We start from the raw sequence: 18,758 nt of genomic DNA, 5'->3' as shown, positions 1-18,758 counted from the left end.
CAGATCAGATCCCAGGCAGGTCCCAGGGAGCGCAGCGCTCATGACCTTCCCTGCCTATGGCTCTGTGTAATTGGGCACTGGAGCAGAGACGGTGCAGAAAACATCCGTTATCCCGTCTCACTCCGTCTAGTCACAAGAACGGGAGTGTGGCGCTCAGTTTATCCTCCCTCACTAACGACGGTGTCACACCCCCCCCACCCCACACTCTCACCCATACATGGCATGATCCATTTAAGAAGGAAGAGAAAGAGCACGTTTATTTCTAAGACGTGTTAAACGGCACACAAACAACTGCATTGATGTTAAAGAAGTTGGGAATTTCTATTAATATTAGTATTACTATTAGTTTTACTATTAGTATTACTATTAGTAATTCATGTCAGGTTAAAATCATCTCCTCGGGCACTGTCCATTTTAAAAACTAGAGCCACTAGTGTTACTGCTTACATGTGGTGTTTATAGAAATGTATTGAGAATTCTCATTAATTTAGTGTAAAATGCCTAGATCTACTTGTAATTGTAGTTCACCAACCATGAGTTTATTTAAATGCACATTTTGGCACTATTGTTTTCAACATTGATTTTAAGACATTCTACGCAACTCATCCTCAGCGGGATGCAGACAAACATTTGTTCCGAATTGCATTGCAGTGGCTTAAAAACACAATAACATTTCTTAAGAAACAAAACGATCAGTATAAAAAGCTTGTCATCGCTTCAGTGTTGCAAGACTGACTTAAGATTAAGTAAAACCTTAGCTAGCTAGCTAAGATTGAGGGGAGTACACAGATCACTGGCATTTCCGGCTTCTTTATATTTGCCTGACAAAAGTATTTCAGACAACATCAGTCTTAAGTCAAATCTGAGCACATGATGGTGTTATTTGCATTGCAATGTTGTTTTTTTTTTTTTTTTTTTTTTTTAAATACTTTAATATAGGAATGCGATTGTGTATTCTGTTCCTTAGTATGTAAGTTAGGCAAAACATCCACTAGCCACTGTGCAGTCATTTCCCCCTGATCTGCTGTTCTCCATAAATATGTCTGCGGCGTCTTATAGAGTGTTGATAATAACGGCAACGATGTGACCAAGGATTGGAGGTGCAACCCATGAATAGAATATCTCTCATTTCCAGAAGTAAAAAAAAAAAAAAAAAAACACTGTGAGAGATGGATGATGCCAATCTACTCAGTCTAGCACTTCATTCTTATTCAAGTACTTTTTCACGGCTGCTTTTTCTCTTCCTTTATGAACATTTGAGAAAAGAAAAAAAAGACCATGCAAAGAGCGATAAACACACAGCCTGTGAAATATTCAAATCGTGTCCTATTTACACAGGCTGTGTTGCGTCCTGAGCCAGCCTCATATTTTTTTTTCTTTTCTGTGATGCTGGGGAGGAGCTGGCTCCAGAGACCTGATTGACGCATACATTACCAGTCCAATTAAATGTGTCGAGAAACATATTCAATTGTCGCGGGCTATACAAAAATAGACAACGTTTCAGCACTTCGTTCATGCTGTGTGTGTTTCAGCATCAATGTACGACGGCTGTCCATCGACGCTGTCTCAAGCCGGACGGTGGATGTGGGGGGAAAAAGCGTTTTAAGTTCGCTCCCTGGAAAGTTCGATAAAACTTCCCCAAGGATATTTGTCATGTTGTTCCACCTTTCTGAGTTCTGTCTCAGAAATGTGTTTCTATTTGGTGTTGATGTGTTCCATGTGGAAAATGCGTGTTGACCAGGGTTGTGTGAAACAGACTGGTAAAGGTAGCAAACAAATTTGTCTAGCCTTGTTTTTTGGTTTTGGCTGCGGCAAAAGTGGGCTGAACACTTTATCGAGTCCAAGTCCTGACAGGGAATACTTCATCATCAGTCTTTTCCCATAAACTATTTCTTGGACAGGATCCCCTCTTGTCTCTGCTCCCCCCCCCCCCCCCCCCCCACCGCCTCACTTTCATTAATTCATCCTGTAAACGGTGGTTCCCCACCGGGGGGGTACTGAGACCCCTGGGGGTACTTGGCCCCTCCACAGTGGGGTACTCCAAAACCCTCATGACACCACAGGCTTACCAGTGAGATTATCATGAGGGGGTACTTCAGGGGTACTCCAAGCAGAGCAAAATTCCGTCGGCGGGACGGTAACTGAGAAACCCATATATTTCCTCTCACTCTTAGTGTCCCCCCCGACACACTCTACCTCACACCCTCCTGCACTCTTCCTCCATCTTCGTCTCTTTGTCTGCCTCCTCCCTCACTCGGCAGGTTTCCAAGCTGATACTGAAGCATTCCCCGGTCCGACCGAAAGCGAACCTCTCTTTTCGTTAATTAAACCCACTCTCTCACATGATTAAGACAAAGACCCTTGAGACGCCTCAGGCCCCCAGGCGGGATTCAGAGAGGGAGAGAGGGAGGAGGAGGGAGTGGGTGGGAGAGAGAACTTGGGGGAGTGATTCAGATCTATTGTTACTTATCCCCTTTTGTTATCCTCTTGTCTGTGTATTTTAAGTGGTTCTCCACTCCGTTGTTCTCGTTGCTTAATTTTGTTAGATAACTCTCTTTCTGGTTCTCTCAGTTTTTCTCTCTCACTCACCCTCCCTTCCAATCCCCCTGCCCACTCAGCAAATGGCTAGTCTGCTGCTCTCCAGTGCTAAAAGAGTGGTGTGACTAACACGCACGCGCAACACACGCGCACACGCGCCAGGATCCGTCCATTCAGTAGGTGTGGGAGAAATGTGCTGCCTGGAACGGGCTCGTTTGTTATTGAGAGGGATGAGTGTTGCCGAGAGCAGAGACAATAGGCTAGTGAATAGGAAGGCTGCCAGGATACACCCCGCTGTTAGGACGCATTGAGGAGGGGAAATGGATCATCATGTTTTTGCACGCATGGATACTCATGCAAACAATGGAAACACACAGATACTCTTACGGACAGTAGACAGATACTCATACAAGCAGTACACACGCATACAGTAGATACTCATATGAACAGCAGAAACACAGATACTCGTATGTGCAGTACACAGGTATATGTGCTCATAGGCACTGTAGACAGATACTAGACCGATTCTTCTGAAAAATGAAAGTCAGTCACCAACGCTCGCCGACACACAATGGATTCATTGAACTGTGGCTAGCGTCACTTTTGTGCGTTCAAATGTAGACACCAGTGAGTCTTCACCCTTGTCTTTCCAACTAAGTTTTTCGCCAGCAAAGTGCCTCCGTCTCTGCACTGATGAGATGTTTGTCTCACTTCTTTCTAGCTGAGTGTGAGGTGATGCAACTTGTCACACCCTCCCTGTAAGAGCAGAGGGGCGCCACCCGACATCACTGAACCACTACCCAGAATCCCACTCCACTGTATCTGAACGTATCTGAAAACCCATTATCGAACTCCTACACATCCCAGTCTTTCATTTGCATGGAGGCAATTACAAACCGGAGCGCGTGAGCCTTGAGTGCTTGGTTACAGATATATAGTCCCCCCCCCCCCCCCCCCCCCCCCCCCCCCCCCGAGGAGGCTGGAGAGGCGAGGATGGTTTTCCCAGGTGAGGCGAGGTGAAGCAGTCAGTCAGAGCACTCATGTTCCAGTGCCTTCCGTGGCACGAAAGTGGGTCAAGGGAGTGGAATAGGTATTCTTGGAGCAACAGCGCCGACTAGTGTTGGCAGTGGTGTACTACATGGACGTGAACTCCAGGTTAGACGGGTAATGTTCCGTGGTGTATTGCTTCAGGTAGAAGTTAGGCCTTAAGCACTTATCTAGGATCAGTTGATATGCCCCCTAAAGCTTACCTTGAACCATCAGGGACTGTGCAAAAACAGGCTTTAGGAGGAAAATCTTTAATTTTATTTGGCTGACTGAAGTTTTCTTTCTCCTGGTTAACACTTGATCGTCCAGCCGTCTTACACAAACCTGTGTCCTTTCCCGGGAAATGTGTGTTTTTATCTTTGTGTGTGTATGTGATCCACGTCTTTGTTTACAGTGTTTGTGGCCGGTCCCGAATACAGAAATTGGGATATCCTGGCTACATTTAGGGAAACCTACAAATGGATATAGTGTTAGCATTTGTTAGTTTTAGGTTTATATGATACCAGTTCAGTTTAGGGTTAGGATTAAGACGGGGTTAAGCCTAGGCACGAATGTGAATTTCTTTTTTGTTTTGAGGGTGAGGTTTGCGTCTTGGGCTAGAGTGTAGGGGACATGGATTTCTGGGTCAGGATTTGCTCTCACGTCCCCACAAGTATAGATAGACAAATGTGTGTATTTGTGGTTGCATGTGCAATCCCTTTCATGTCTGCTTATGAATAATCCATCTCAGAATTTGCATGACCCAAAAACACCCTCCCTTAATACTAGCGCCCCATAAATCAAACAGAGTCTATCCCCATCCACTTTGGTTCCTTTGTCTTGCAAAGGTGATAAATGAATCCCCAGCTGGCTAATAAGCAATGGCACGAGGCACAGACATCCCAGGATTTATGCTCTTACAAGTCCTTTCAAATAGCAAGCCTGAAAGATTAGAAATCAATGTACTTTTTGGGGGTGGGGGTGCACACTTTAGGTTGTAAGAAGGACAACTTTTGGTTGCTCTGGAAGGTTAGTTAGTTCTAAGATGGGTTTCCCATGTTACTCAATATCTGAAACCACTGCAATTGCACACTCAGGGGGGATGTCCAGTTCTGCTAAATGAGTTACTTCGCTGTCTCCTTCCTTCCTTCCTTCGATCCTTCCTTCCTTGGTTCCATCTAGATGACTGATCTAAAATTAGCCGATGGATGTGCAGTCATTTTACCAGTCAGTGGCGTCGAACGGAAAGGAGACCGGAGAGAAGCAGCTCCCCTAAAAGCTTTGGATCTCATATGCCAGAGCTAAGCCATGGCAACTGAAGCATATTCTTTATGACATAGGTGATATTATGACAGGAAATGGTCTTTTTAAAAATATGATCCGTGATATCATCTTCTGCCAGGCTGACTGGAAAAAAGTGGCAGGGAGCAGGAGACGCTGAGAGAGATGGAGGAGGGAGAGAGGAGGGAGAGAGGAGGGAGAGAGGAGGGAGGGAGGAGGGAGAGAGGAGGAATCGGGACGTTGACTTTCTTAAGAGCCCTAAAGCCAGACAGCCGTGCCTCCGCTCCTCTGTCTAATTCCTCTGCTTTAATGTGTTTTCCCTCTCTCCATCCTGTCTTTCTTCTCTCCATTTCTACCCCCCCCCCCCCACACACACACACATTCTCTCTTTCTCTGTGTGCTGATGCCAATGTGACATTTGAATGATTGAGATCCCGTTGGCTGAGTGGATTATGATACCATCTGGGTGGAGAACTCTTCTGATGGAGCTATCGATGAAAGGAAGATGCTTGAGTATCAGACCCCGACCACCCTTTTCCGCCTTTTATCTGTTGCACGGCGGTCAGGGGTGGTCGACACTAGCTAATCACCGAGCGGGGAGAGAGATGTGGAGAGAGGGGCAGATGTAGAGAAAGGTAGCAGGGGAGAGAGAGAACGAGAGAGAGAGAGAGAGAGAGAGAGAGAGAGAGAGAGACGATCGGCCAGAGCCAGCAACATCAGGAGCGTGTCGAGTGAAGCAAGCTGTCGGCCGAGAGGCCAGATGCCTTTTTAAACGTCAGATGTGATCAAATCAAAGTGCTAGCTTTTTGTGCTGTAGTGTATTAGATGAAGCTGTATACCAGCAGGCCTTGGGCAGACAGCACATTCTCAAGTTGCTTGTGTTCTTAGGTACGTTGGTCGTCAAATACTAACCGGCTGGCATTTTAAGTCAAAGAAATGAAACCAAGCCGTTACATCTGTTTAAGTGTGCTGCTATACTTGTGAAGTCCTAATGTGCTCTGAATAGTAACCTGAGGCAACTCATGACTAGTTAGCTGGGGGTTGAGCTACATCAATGTTACCATTGATGCAGCTAGCTATGCCGCCGTTGATCTGACATGACGCACAGAAACTCATTACGTTTTACCTGTTTATCAGACAGCTGTGAGTAACTGAGCCTAGTACGGTGGAGGGGGGGGGGGGCAACTCCTTCCTTTCCTGGGATGGCTTTCATGGGATTGTTTGAGCAAAGCCGAGGAGAGCGCTGACAAGCAAGCCAGAGTTTCTGACAGAATGGTGTCAGCTAAAAACTGTGAGGTTTTTCTGCTCACACAAGTGAATAGCGTTCCTTGCACCTGCTGCTGGCAGCAGAGGTCGACACAGCTAAGACATGCGTTTGCAACTGCATGTTGTAATTAGATGGGTTTGCTAGTGCGAGGGATATTAAATCCAATGTTTTCTCAACTTTTCTGGTAGTGTAAGCACAAATGTAAGCCAGTCTTTTGTCTCTTTGCAAAATTTATTTTTATATTTTCAATTCCTACAAAAATAAATGAGCTGCTATCTGATAATTGCACCTGCTAAATGCCGTTGGTAAAGATGAGATATTTGAAATAAACTTAATTACATCTTTCTTTCCTAACATGCCACAATTATTGACACCAACTGTTATGAACCAAATAAAGTAGTAGTGTCTAATAATTTGTATTCATATTTTTTATCCATTTAGAACTCTTAGTGGTCATTCATGATGTTTTCATTGGGATGTTAATACGCTTTATCCATCTTTCAACAAGGAGGTCAAATAGTATATAAATGAAATGAGACAAAAGGTTCTTGACCTCCATAAAGTAAGCATGTCTAAAAAATGTGTTGTTGAAATGCTACAAGTCTAAAACAAACCTCCTTAATTAGGGCAATAATTCAGAAGTTTTAATCAGTTGGAGCTGGGATTAACATGCCTGGATGAGCCCCCAGTGTGTTTTGCCCGCACCCTAGTGAGGAGAATGTCTTACTTGTCAAAACATTCTCCATGTATCACAGTTGGAGAATTGTAAGAGTAGAATCTTGGGGTCACGATGTCTCCAAAACTGCAATTAGATTCTACCTCCATGCCAATAAGATATTTATAAATGTCATGCCAGAAGATTGCTGAGACTCTAATCAGTGCTTAAACATCAGTGCCCAGAGTTTGCTAAACGCCATTGGAACTTTGATTGGAACCGGGTTCTATGACCTGATGAAAGAAAAATAAACCTTCCTGGGGCTGTTTTGCTGCCAAAGGCCTTGGGAACACGGTCAGGTTAAATAGTGTCATAGACCCAAGAACGAGAAGGGTTTGCAGCAAATTCTGTATGCCACTGCCAGACTACATAAACTGGGTCCTTCTTTGGTCTTCCAGTAGGACAATGATCCAATGCATACCTTCAGATCCACACAAAAATGACTGATCACCGAATCAATCTTTTGCAATGGCCATCCCAGGCTCTCCTAAACCCCTTTGAGTAGTTCACAATTTAGTCGCAATGACTCTTGAAGGATAAAAAAAATAATTTTCATCCTGTGTATACCCCACTCCCTTGAACTGCATTTTAGTTGTACCGGCATATCAGCTTCCAGCTAAATTCTCTCCCTGATGTTTTTTTTTTTTTTACGAGCTGACCCAGGTGTTAGAGCGTTACTTAAAGTTATGGGAAGGTCATAAATGTGTGATTTATGTCACCTCTGTGGTTAAGAATGCTGATGCTTCAGCTGGAAATAGAGTAGACCGTCTCGGCGTGTTCTTCCGCATACCCAGAGTATTGAGCGTGTGTCTAAGGTGAGAGTGCGTGTGGTGTTTTTTCCACGTCTGCTTTACAGAGGTTTGTCTCCCAAGTTACATGTAACATGTAAAGCTAAAACACATAGTTTCTGCCTGTTTATTGAAAACAGTTTGTTTGAATAATGCATTTCAGAGCAAAAACCAAGCCCAAACCTATTAGGCCATTGCCTACTGCAATGTCTGGCAAAAAACAAGGTTCCGTTCATCACCGAGCTAATACCTTCACTACAGTGTAGCATGGTGGTCTTAGCATCCACTGCAAAACATATACATACATTTTCTTCGTACATTGATTCCTATTCTTCTACATGCACTTCAAGTGTTTCTCTGCATATCTGTAATCACCCTTTTACAGTAGCCTCCAACATGATGCTGCCATACCTTACAACGCCATCTGAACACCTACCTTCCTGCTGTTATCTAGACTACTTTGGTGCTAAAAGTATGGGTTTTTTAATGGCTATAGACAGGAGTCCATTAGCATAGCTTCTTGGGTGGCTGAAGCTGTGTTTCTCTAAATCATTAAGCTAATTATACAAGCTAATTAATCAGTATGCTCTGATGCCAAGCGTGAGAAGGAGACTTTGCTCTTCGTTGGCTGGCATAATGCAAAAATTATAGTTTTGAAATCTTGAGATAGAAAGAAAATGTGGAGAGGACCAGACTTATCTATTCGAGGGGTAAAGAGACACTACTGTATATTGTGGTGTATAAGTGGTGAGGTGGAAAAATAAAGTGACGGAGAATGGGTGAAACATACAGGATGCAATACACGTTGATGGCTGAACGATTAAAAGCCATTTGTGTGTGCTTAAGTGAGATGAGGGTTTACGCTAGAAACTGAGGCAAAAACGTCCCCAAACTGTGGATATATATGTATGTATATGTATATGTATATATGTATATGTATATATGTATATGTATATGTATATGTATATATGTGTATGTATATATGTATATGTATATATGTATATATGTATATATATATATATGTATATATGTATATGTATATATGTATATGTATATATGTATATATATGTATATGTATATATGTATATGTATATATGTATATGTATATATGTATATGTATATATGTATATATGTATATATGTATATGTATATATGTATATATATATATACATATACATATATACATATACATATATATACATGTATATATGTATATATGTATGTGTATGTGTGTGTATATATGTATGTGTATGTGTGTGTGTATATATATGTGTATATGTGTGTGTATATGTGTGTATATATATATATATATATGTATATATATAAATAAAGCTCTCAATTGCAGTTGGGAGTTTGGATTAATGGAGGAAGTAATGTTTGTGTACTTTGTGTGCTGCCCCAAGTTTAGCCACTTTATATACTGTTTACTCTTTAGTGTTTTTCTATCTTAACCATTTCCACATGGTTTACTTTCACTTCACCCGTAGACATTTAGATTTTTTTAATCTGCACGTGAACCTTTACTTTCTCTGTTTTCTCCCTCGGACAAACTTCGAACGCTGACGCGGCGCGAGATCCAGTCGATGAGGGAGCCGGTGTGTTCGCGTTAGTGTTTCTGTGCGTGTGCGTGTTCGTGTTTTGTGTGCGTGCGTGCGTGCGTGCGTGTGTGCGTGTGTTGTTGTTGAGAGAGAGCTCTCACACCGGTCCTCCGAGGCTCGTCTGTGGTCCTTTACGTCCCCATTATCTCGCAGCTGTCGATTGCCACTCGGCTCAAGACAAATCAATTAAGGCTCCTTACAGACGGAGAGAGGAAGGGTGAGGAGGATAGGGGAGGATAAAACGGAGAACGGAACGTGTGTTTATGTGAGGAAAGAGGAAAAAGAAAGAAAGACATACACACAATGTCTGACAGTAATACAAATAGTGGTGGTTATAATCTAAGAGAACTTTTAAGTTTTTGTAAGGGACTTTTGGGCTGTCACTTTAATTACCCTAAATCACTGGGCTTGGCAATTTTGTTCTGGATTAGCGTTTGTCTGAAGAGCTTTTATTTGTTTATGCACCTTTTGTCGTTCTCTACAGTCAGATGAGAGCGATTATCTCCCGTGTGTAGTGTAACTCGGTTGCTGGATGTCACCTAACACCTTTCTCATCTTCTTTGACAGGGAAATTCTGGAGGAGTTCTGATTCTTTTCTTTTTTCCGGTCTGAAGCAGCGTTCGTCATCAAGGGTTCCAAACAGGTAAGAGCAATGAAAGGTAACCCCATTCAACGTTAAACCGTCCTGTCATTTGCTGAAACGTCAACCCTCTGTCAATGTGACATCCACGCTCATCCCTCAGTGATGGGTGACATGAGGTACCTACGCTAGCCGATCGTTGCATCACTGAGATCAATCAGCCATTTCACTTAAAAACTAAAAATGCCCTCGCTGTGAAGAGAACCACCGTGCGTTACTGCGCTGAACGTGAACTAGCACTGCTAACGCCTACACCCTCACAGACGTTTAAGCATGCTGGCAGCTCCCTCCTCAGGGGAAACAAGTGTATTGCCGTTTCAGTGGAGTTGCTCTGGAGTGCTCCGTTGATGGAAGAAAAGCATATCCACATGGTCACTGGTGGGCAGGGCACGTTGACTTTCATAAGACTGTCTGTGTAGAGCTTACAGACAGGTACACCTACACACACACACACACACACACACTGTGTTTCTCGGTCACTGAGCCGAGGCTAGTTCTCCCTGTCATTGCCTGGGGGCCCAAAGCTGTTCCCTGCCAGTGAAGTGGGAACTCCGCCCTCAGACAGGCGACAACTCCGACCGCCAATCGTTCTACTAGACTGCCTGTTCGACCTGACTGTTACATGCATGTACGCGACGTTATGTAAGCAAACACTGTAAGCTTTCTCATAAAAGTTACACCACCCTGCGATGGCTTGTTTTGGGGAAATGCATTATGTAGGAGCAGTGGGACGTGTTTTTCTGAATCCACTCGAGCAGTTGTCACCATATAACGGTAGTTCATCACAAAGCTTCAAGCTGTTCTCCTTTACTCCAATTTGGAGTGCTGTCCTGGCCCTCTGTACCAGCATGTTTATTAACAATTAGTTTTTTCATTATCCTAGGACTTTACTGTAATAATGACCATGTGACTGCTAGCGTCTATATGAATATGTAGTGTATCATAGGGATGAATGGAATGTCAGCAAAACAAATGTATTTCTTTAATAAAATTAAGCGGTTCTGTTCCAACATTATATAATTGTACATACAGAAACTGCAGAGTTGGACGACAGCCAAAAATGGGATGATTGTTTAACAATTATATTTACTTAAGGTGTGTTAAATCCAGAATCCCTAATAGTGAAGCTGACACCTTCATTTGTGCTGTTAACTACAAAGAAGCTACTGCAAATAATAAACACGTTTTTTTTTATCTCTGTCATCAGTGGACTTGCAATAGAACAATGCCATATGCCTTTTTATTACTTTAAAGAAGACGTAAACATATTTTCATTGGATGTGAGCATTGTACAGATGGTTTAAAGTTAAACAACTAAACTTTACTCAGTCATGTGGCAGCCTGATTCTGTGACTAGATTTAATTATCAACAGTTCTATTTTTAAACGACTCAAGCCAGGATGTGGACCTTATCAGACATTTTCTGGACCAGCTGGAAACTTATTATTCTGGAAATTGTAATGTTTTCTTTCTTATAAAATGTCAACAATGAACAGTTTGCCGTGAGGGGCCTTTTTGAGATCAATATGCAGTACTATGCTGCCCCTAGAGGATTGTGGGTACAGTTGTAATTTGTGTGTCTAGTTGACTCCAAGTCCCCATTCCCCAGGCAGGGGAGCTTGCTGTATGCCAGTGCAAAGGTTCCCTCTTTGTCTGTAGAATCTCCAATGAACTCATCAAATGCTGCCGCAAAATTTTCCAAGCGTGCTATTTCCAGATCAATTTATAGCAAGGTCTTTTTTCTATTCTGTATAACACGTTGCTCTCTTGCCCAAGGGACCAGGTTCTCGCTGCGCTAATTATTTATTTGTGGCGCTCTTGCAGTCCAGAATAGATTCTTTTTTACCTTGCGTGTTAAATTGACGGCCTAAAAGCTATGAGCCACTGGACGCTTTACAGCACATCTCACTCTCCAAACGGGTGTTTCACGGTCTCCAGTGTGAGATGCTTTAGAAGCTACTGTCTCTTTACTAAAGAGACGATCCAAAAAACAAGGGGACATTTTCAGATTTCTGTTAGAGGTTAGGAAAACTCAAAGGTGCCATGGAAAAATATTAACTCAGGTACTAAGTAATGTACATGAGTGGTTGGGCATGTTTAAAGACAACAACTTTTAAAGACAACCAAAGTGGTACAATTATTGGCACCCCTAGGAATCGTTATTAACCAATCCAATTTACGTCCATCACTGTAAATCAGTTTTTGGAAGATTAGGATTTTACTTTTCTCTGATCCATGTGCATAAACACCATACAAATTCATCATCATTCATCGGGATTTCCTGGACACTATCATCCATTTGGAGATTCTAATTTTCATTATGCTTACAAAAAAGTTTGAATAATCAAACGATTCGACAAGATCCATATGCATACCGGTAGGATATTACCATTGATGAATGCAAATTCTTATTCAATTCAGTGCTCATGCTCGGCCTTGGCTGTTGGTATTTTACATAGCCATTTCAAAAAAATTTGACCCTCCAGAGAAAACGAGGATGTCTTTTCATAGCTGAGTGTTAAGAGGTTCGACACAGAAACAGCAACGCAACCAGGCGGGCTGTGTGGTTGGAGGCAGTGGGACCTGGTGGTCTTTGGACAGGGACAGCCAGGATTGGACAGCCCAGGTAGACCTGAGGCGTTGTCATTGGGCTATGGTTCTCCTGGAGTGGGAGGGGGGTAATGGAGAAAGACCCAGGATATAGGGCCGGCTGTTCCTAGCCCACGACACATCCGGTATCACACTGTAGATGCCGAGGTCCAAGACGTGAAAACTGTTGGACCCGTCCGAAGATTTCCTCCGAACAGGGCCAACCACGACGGAACAAGATCCACCCACATTACCGGGCACAGCCTAGACCTGGAGTATAGCATGCAGAGTTTACTCCCACCGCACAAGCCCCAGAGAGCGCAAAACCAGAGAGAGAAAAGATCCCGTCACTAACTCGAACTTCTCACGTTGTGTGTGGTGAGAAGCATACCCAGTCGCTTCTTACGGATGGCTTGGGAGAGCGCGGGTAAGCTAGTGACTTAACCCCCCCCCCCCCCCCCCCCTCTGCGTGATAGGATCAGTGGAGGAGTATCGGAGTGGAGCGAGGGGAGCCTGCCTGGCAGAAACAGTGAGCGTGGTTCATTAATCCAGTGCCTTTGTGTTGATCTTCACACCCCTGTGCCTGTAGTCAGTAGAATGAAATACTGAAGAGACGGGTCTTCAGTGAACAGGAGGACCGTGAATGGGTAAGGGCTACTGACGCCGTGCCCTGAGGAAACGGTTAATGGTGGTAGCTTATAGAATGATCCTTGATGTGCTTTGTTAATGTAGAATGCAGCCCACTAAAGCACAATAGAAGGGGAAAAACAGACATTGCACATGTTATATATGCATCGACTGTATGGTCACAGAAAAGTAATTCAACATGTTGTCAGATTTTTCTGCATGTAAGGCCTGTTTCCCATTATGTGTTGTAGTGTGGTTCAATTCCTGGGATCAAAACCCAGTGTCCCAGGCCAGGGAAGAGTGATGTCTTTTGGAACGGGTGTCCTGACACTCCGCAGTCACTGACATTTTCATGGCTCTTCTCCTGAGATTAATGGTGTTAACCCTGGTGTCCTGGCTGCGTTTCCAACGCGGACCTTCCCATCATGGCCATCACATCATTTCTAATCCTCACACATTCCTTGTTCCTGTTGATTACCGCATTTTGGATCATATGTCATGCAGTTACATAGGTATTACTATTTTAGAACTATGTTGGTAATATAATTATTACTGAGAAAAGTCTAAATATGGCAACGTAATGTAAAGTCTTATACTAACTTATGGTTTTATTTATTTAACAGGGACAGTGCACATTAATCAGCATGAATATTACAATAATGCGATATCGTGTAAATATGACAGGGTTTGCTGAAGGCTAATTTACACCTGTAGTTCCTAAGCAAGAAAGATATACGCTTTACCTTAAAACGGTAAAAATTACAAAATACAGTACACCCATGAAATTTCAATTCAACTGAAATGTTGTCATAAAAAAATAAAAAATGATTTTGTCTTAAATCTGAGGAACCACAGATACTTGATGTGTTTACATTTGGTTAGATTTGAGCCATGGGCAGTGTATGGTAGCGCTTACTGTAACAGCTGGTTTTCCCAGCTTATTGTGCCAGTTAGGTACCACACAGTCAATTCCGGTTGTTGTCCTTGTTTTGCTATATTTACTTCACTATCTACATGAGCTGTCTAGACTGATTACATTGCATTTCTGAATACTATACCAACAATGACCACCCTCCCTGTGACCAGCTTGTAAGGTCAATATGTAAGAGAGATGGCAGGCAGGTACAGTTCGGAGTCCTCCAGGGGAAAGCATAGTCTCAGTTCGATAGTCTGAACTTGAGTGTTAACCACCTGCTTCACATGTTTCTTGAAAGTCACATTTGAGACCAACGTTTTGCCAAAATACTTAGACAGAAGTTTCAAGTTCCCTGCGTTGACTGGGACAGCTGGATGGGAAGTGTCAGTGCTTTTTTGGAGAAGGGCGTACAAATACAAATAGCCACAACCCAATAAAGACATACACCTTTTAGATGTCGTTAGTTTAATCACGGCTTTTCTTACCGCGGTAAGATCTGGTAGACTGCATCAAACTGTGATTGCACTATTCCAAACACATGGGGGAGCTAGAATGCTGAAAATTCTATTTGTTCTCGAAAATCGTTTTCTAAACGTCAGGTCACACAGTGTTCACAATGTTCTCCTGAAATAGCAGGTTATAAAAAATGTAAAAGCAAAATGTTTCTAGTTGCAACTTCATCACTGAAATAATTACAAAATGTTTTGATAAAGAAATACACCAATAGCCTACATCAAAATAAAGACTATTTGTTTAAACATTTGAATTATCTTAAGAAATAATAAAATACAAAGCACAACTATTTGTTACGCTCATAGTTTTGAAGTACGGCGTGGTAGAAAAACACATGACAGTTGGGGAATAAGCTGTCAGAGTTCACTCTATTGTATTTAATAGACAAATGCGTCAGTCGCTTAAATAGCCATACTGTATAACTGCCTACATTTAAACAGCAATAAATCACCAATTCTATGATCCATCAAATGTTTTTTTCATTGAAATTAGTCAGCATAATGAACTCTTCGCTGTCTTTGGGAACTGAGCATACAGTACAGGCCACACCATGACGTTGCTATGATATCATTGTCCTCTGGGTTCATTTTCTTAATCGATCTACTTCCTCTTTTTAACAGCAAGCCCTAATCAATGGCAAGAGAATTGTGCCGATCGCTTGCCAGAATTTTTAAGTAGGCAACAAAATAATTAGCCAAAATCGCAGCTTTCTGCGCTTTTGAAATTGCACATGTTCAAATTGCGATTGCAGATTATTAGTATAAAGGTTGGAGTCTGGCAAGTGAACGGCACGATCGTGTGAGTCTACACATAGCCTGTCTTCAGTCACTCTTACAACACTTCTTCCCCTACCTTTTAAGACAATAAAGGTTTGCAATTCCATCTGTATGTCTCAAATCAGTCAATCAAACTATACAACACATTGTTTACAATTCAAATGTCCTGCTGGATGTCTCAAATCGGTCAATCAAACTATACAACACATTGTTTACAATTCAAATGTCCTGCTGGATGTCTCAAATCGGTCAATCAAACTATACAACACATTGTTCGGTTCATGCCTCTCACTCCTCCCAATTTATTAAAAGTGAGTGTTCTTGAAACATCCCAAATCTATGATGGCTAAGGAAAGTAATAGCCACAACCCAATAAAGTAATAACATGCACGGGTCGGGGAAACGATACTAGCTGTGCTGGTACTCTGAAGCTTCTGTTAACTTGTGCCAGCCTGTCAGTTTAAGTGTACATAGAGTTCTGTATCATCTGCATACTGCTGCGTATCAACTATCACACACGTGAGGGTGATTATTAATATACTTGGGAATATTAAGTGTGCCTGATATTGTCCCAGTGTTACAGTAGACAGAGTTTGACTTTGTTCCCCCCAAGATAAATCACTTGGCTTCTACTTGATGGACAGGAACTTAACTAGCCTATGACTTCAGTGGAAAAGAAGATAGTTTGGATGAGAAACATTATTCAGGGTTTCAAAGGTCATTTTAAGATCCAGAAAGGTGGCGCTGACTTCGCCACCAATGTCCAGTAGGGATTTGATGCCTTCCAGAAGATACCAGGTTGCTGTTTCCTTTGAGTTATCAGTTCTAAATCCAAACTGCATTTGATTGAGGTGGTCTGTAAACTGACCAACAACATATCTCTCAGCTACGTTTGACAGCACTAGATTTTGTCAGGGTTTTTCACCAGTGTTGGCTCACCAGCTTTGAACACAGGTATCACCACAGAATCCAACAAATAATTAGGGAGCGTCCTTAATTGATATACATACAGTATTAACCAAATGTGCAATGGGGAAATCAAAGAATTGTTGTGTCTCTCCAGGAATACTGCGTTTAATCCATAAACATATTTTGCTCTAGTGTTTTCAAGGAGCTGATAACGCTATCAACTTCTGTTTCAGATGATGGCTTGACAACATAGAGGTCTCAGAAACTCATGTAGCAAATACAGCTCCGGAAAACATTAAGAGACCACTGCACCTTTTTCTTTTTCCCAAAAAGGAAGGTTTTGAGTGAGGAACAGAAGGGTTCAGATTAAGAGACCACTCCAAATTGAACGCTTCTGTTCCTCACTCAAAACCTTCCTTTTTGGGAAAGAAAAAGGTGCAGTGGTCTCTTAATGTTTTCTGGAGCTGTATGATACAACTGGCATTAAGGTTTTCAAAAACATATTTTATTCACCAACAAATGAATTGTGCCCTGTGACAGATGTTTAATATTAATGTACAATGTACAAGTCATAATTCTCTGGGAAAATGTGGTATGTATATGGGTGTGGTAAATACTCGGGTTTGTATACACACAAAGCTATAAAATGAATGGTGCCTGTTATACACAGCGCGGGTTTATTAACGGGGAATTACAGTCAAATTAGTCTTGGGTTGGAACACGATTTGCTTTAAGTTTTTGGGGAGTTCTGCTCCTCTCCGTGTTCATTTTGTAGAAGATCCCCAAATAACTTTACAATTTACCTTCGCTTAACTGATCATTGTGAGAAAGATCTCGTCATTGCCTGTTTTAGGGCTAGATCCCTTTCTCTCATCTGGTACCAGAGGTCCACATTGAGATAACGAGGTTTATATTTTAACCAATACGTACTTTTAATCTTTTTAGACAGCCCAAATTTTGTTTAGGTGGGATCGGATTATATAAATTATGTCAGATCGTTTGCTGATATTTTAAGCGCATGCCAGTTGTCTTGGATTGGCTTGTGAATGCATTATTTGTGTCATTAGCCTGTGTGTGTGTGCTCGTGCATGCATTGACATGTTAGGTTTGTCTCTGTGTGTGTGTGTTTACATGCTTGCGAGAGGTATAGTGTGATTGTGTGTGGGTCTATCCACACGCGTGTGTGTGTGTGTGTGTGTCTGTGAACATTTCAAGGGAGCTCGCCAGCCAGTCGACTGAGATGATTTATTACGCTGCTCGAGGGGACTCTTACTCCTAAGGTCATGTGACCGACACAACAGTGAGGCGTGGAGCCCCGTCACTCTTCGCCTCCAGCTCCTTGCAATAGGCAACCATGCCAGCTCAGTCCTGCTGCCCGAACTGGCAGACAGTTGGTTCCCACTGGGCCCTCTCTAAGACACACCCCTATCCAACACATACTATACTAACTGTAGTATGCAACAATACTATGTAAACCTGTACATCCAAATCCCCTCGGCAAGGTGCAACGGTCTGTTAAGATAGATTTGACTAACCATAAATCAGCTAAAACGTGTGGCATTAATTACCGTGCAGCCAATGGAGGAGACTGGTTCAGGATATTTTCTTTTTCCAGGATGAAAAATAGTTGGAGTTGACAAAAATGCCTAATCTGAAAAGAAATACTGTTGGCCACTAGCATCTTAACCACGACATCGTAAAAAGGACATGCCCCAACCTGGCATAAACCATTTGCTCGTTTGAAAAAATAATTAATTAAAAAGGATTTAATGTCTGAGAGGCAACGAAAGGTTAATGAAAACGATGGACGGAATTAGCATGAAGATTAGCTCTAAAATGAACACTTTGAAATGCACTTTGTGCTCTTTGACATCTTTGAAAGCGGAAGAGCCAAACATTTTTAAGGAACAAACAAAGGTATTCTCGGGATAGCAAGTGCACTGTAGCCTAATCCACCATTTTCTATAGCAGACATTTAAGCTGTTTGTGTTGGAAGGAAATTGTCTCATGGGATACTTTGCCGGCACCCTGCCAAGTCCAAAACCTTTTAATTGTTCTTCCCTGTTGTTTCAAGCTATAGTTAGCGACTTTTGTTATTAGTATCCAGTTGAATAAGTCACAGGTCTTTCCTTTATGGTGAGATGTAAAGCATGTTTGATCTCATCCCTGGTCACTTTTGCTCCTGTTTTACATTTTTTTGTACTTCTCTTCTATTTGAACTGTTTTTACTTCTCCTTTACTATTGTTTATCTTCTCCTCTCCCTTTACCTCTTTCTTCTCTTTTCCCTTCTCCCCTCTTTCTCTCTGTCCTCCTAGGTGGAGGTATTGGGGGCGTTGGTCAGACTGGTGGTGTTGGCAAGGAGCAAGCTTGGTCATCAGGCAGAATGTTGGCACCTGTATGAGTGGAACAGAGGAGCCTCAGTTCTGGGTGAGTTCATAGCGTGCATCCACTACATTCCTGGCACAACAAAACCACCTGACCTTCTACCGGACACTATCAAGAGCAATTTTGTCTTTGGGAAAAGCCCTATAGAGAGATTATTTCTGCCATTCACCAGGCCTTTGTTATTCTAAA

At 42.4% G+C, this 18,758-nt stretch overlaps 1 protein-coding gene across 40 annotated transcripts in view; it reads left to right on the top strand.

Annotated features, from left to right (window-relative positions):
• The window catches only part of LOC105020620 (protein tyrosine phosphatase receptor type D), a 464,512-nt gene that overhangs the window by 148,695 nt on the left and 297,059 nt on the right, over positions 1-18,758 (top strand). For all 40 annotated transcript variants that reach the window (XM_020043402.3, XM_020043401.3, XM_020043398.3 and 37 more), the window contains exons 5-6: positions 9,781-9,856; positions 18,500-18,611. The gene's annotated coding sequence lies outside the window, so the exon portion shown is untranslated. The remainder of the gene's footprint in view (positions 1-9,780; positions 9,857-18,499; positions 18,612-18,758) is intronic.

The sequence above is a fragment of the Esox lucius genome, chromosome 24 (assembly GCF_011004845.1).
Source record: "Esox lucius isolate fEsoLuc1 chromosome 24, fEsoLuc1.pri, whole genome shotgun sequence".
Classification (NCBI taxonomy): domain Eukaryota; kingdom Metazoa; phylum Chordata; class Actinopteri; order Esociformes; family Esocidae; genus Esox; species Esox lucius.
The sequence above is the reverse complement of the archived record's forward strand: the minus strand, read 5'-3'. Positions and strand labels throughout refer to the sequence as shown.